Raw genomic sequence first — 2,764 nt, 5'->3', positions numbered from 1 at the left:
TTATTTCAGTTTCATGTGTGTTACCATGATGGTGTTTGGTGTTTGTGTGAATGACACTGTGCACCTTCTATATATGTTATTATTTAAAAGCTGCTTGTGATGGTCTTTGGTTTATTATGAGACGTTCTCATAACCACCTGCATTTGGTGGTTATCAGTGTATTACAAAGGTACAAAACAGATTTCAGTACTTCAAAAGGTTGGTATATTAACATTATATCAGTTAATGAAATTATGGTATTTAACTGTAAATTTAAGTTAAAACCGTAAAACCTAAAACGTTGCTACCGTATTTTTTACGGTAAAATTCCGGCAACCACAGCTACTAGGGCAACTAAATAATTTCAGGAGAAAATCTTTCATGAATGATGCATTAATAATGTTTTTGTGATAAGAACATTATAAAAGACCAGATAACTTTGAACAAATGTTCTATTAACATCACTGGAAGAACGTTTGTCCTTAACTTTGAGAGAACCTTTCCAGAATGTTAACTAAAGTTCTGTGGACATTCACTATTAGCTGGATTTCCAGTAAAATAACAGTATTAAAGTTGCAGTAAAGTTCTTTATTTATGAAATGAATACAATTTCAGCTGTAAAGCAGCTCTAAAATTATTGAGCTAAATTTCATTCAATGCGGATTCAATTAATTCAGTAACAGTGTCCAGTCCACACTGCAAAGTTCATTAGTTCTAAAGCGAAGTACATTCAACTATAAAGCATTCAACTATAAACTCGTATTGAGTCAAATCAGTAATTCTACTTAATATTAATTGTCTTTTGATGCTTTACTCTACAGTATGTACTGTACATTGCCTACTATTTTAACCATGGTATGTGAAACAGCATGCAATATGGATATACATTTCAAAGAATAGTATGCTACACTGCTATCAGAAACTTTATCTGCTTGTCACATTAGAAAAATTACTTTAGTATTACATTAGAAAAGTATAAGTGGTTTATGAAATATTTGATCTCATATTTTTGTAATATTTGTACTACAATAACATAGTAATATGAGTTGCAAGAAAACAAAAACAGAAAAATAGAACAAAGTATAACCACTGAGATTGTCTTTGTGCATGTAAGCATGCAATCTGAGTAATACAGTATAAGGGACTCATAAGTGTGTGTGTGTGTGTGTGTGTGTGTGTATCTCCAGGGTGCTGCTGCTTCAAATGTCACAGACACTGGGAGGTTATGGGAACTAAAAAGTAGAATAAGAGCTGTGATGAGCAAAGACCCCGACTACTTCAAAACTTTTTCTCAGGAAACAGATTGACCTACAAAGACCACCTGACCCTGTCAGGCCCACTTCCTCTGACCTCTGCTAGCACACATAACCACATACGTTATATGTCAATATGAGGTGATGCAATCCATCCCATGATGCTCTTCTTTGATTCAAACCTCCGGACAAAACAACACTCTACTGGTTGAATTTTCTCATAGACGGGGAAATGTTTTCAAAATAACAGATGGAAGAGAAGGCAATACTGCAACAATCAGTCAAATACTAGTATAAAACTTACAAAAAAAGCACTCTAAACTTTAGCTAATTGCTCTAATATAAATTTAAACTAAGCTGTAATAAATTTCCATTAATTGCAATATACATGCAATTAGGTGTCCAAAAGCATTGCATTCCGTTTGCACTTAAGTATATTCTATTAAAGTATATTATTTCCGTATTAAGTACTCTTTTTAAAAGTATGCTAAAGTGTTCTTTTTCACAAAGATAAATTAATATTTCTTACTGATGTTTTCCACATATAGCTTATGACTACTACCATTTAGCAGATGCTTTGTCAGAAAAACATGGCTTTACTGGAGACTTCTCTGCATTACAACTCTAACGGAAGGTCATTACATGCTAGAATCTCATTATGATCACTACAATGATAATTTCCGCTAATGTGTAACATATGGATGACTTCAGCAGCCATTACACCACCAGCCCATCAACCAACTGCTAAATGACCTCAAATGTGCTCATTCAAGATGGAACTCATGTAGAGCCTACTCATCTGGTTCTTACCTAAAGTGATTTTTAATCTTCAGAAAAGGCCCATAATGCTGAATCATTACTTCACAGTGCTTCTGTGCCTTTAAATTCTGTCTTTTCAGATCTTTGTAAATCACAAGAGTATTGAAACATGTGAAAGCTTCCGCACTTTTTCAAAAGAAGGCATTCCTGTTCTTCATTTTTGATTAAAACTGCGCATTTGATTGAGGATGAGCAGTTTTGTGAAATAAACACTATGTTCAAAACAATAGTAGTGTACTTTCTAATGCATACTGCACAGTGTATGTGATATATTGTCTATTTTCTTATTAATTGTATGTTGACTGTATGCAATGATTATTTAAAATAAAATAAATTAAATGTTGCACAGTTGCTTCATTTCACAGCTGATTTCACCACACTGGAAAAGGAAAGTCAAGTAGGGCACATTGCATTATGGATAAAAAAATTCACCCCCCTCACAGTTGTCATGAAGGGCAAAATGAGCTATATAGACCAAAACCACTTTTTGTACCAGGCTGTAAACACATTTTTTTCTGCTGTAAATTGGGTGTTTTAACATGGGGAGTCTGTGGGACCGACTCCCTTTTGGAGCCAGCCTCTAGCGGCCAGTCGATGAATTGCAGTTTTAGTCACTTCCCTGTTGGTTTCACGAGAGAGATGGGGAGGTTGCCGCTTGGGAGCAAAACGATTAATCGTGATTAATCACATTCAAAATAAAAGTTTATGTTTAC

The sequence above is a fragment of the Sinocyclocheilus grahami genome, unplaced genomic scaffold (genome assembly GCF_001515645.1).
Source record: "Sinocyclocheilus grahami isolate Dianchi unplaced genomic scaffold, SAMN03320097.WGS_v1.1 scaffold62.1, whole genome shotgun sequence".
NCBI classification, from domain to species: Eukaryota; Metazoa; Chordata; class Actinopteri; order Cypriniformes; family Cyprinidae; genus Sinocyclocheilus; species Sinocyclocheilus grahami.
Note: the sequence above shows the minus strand (reverse complement) of the source record.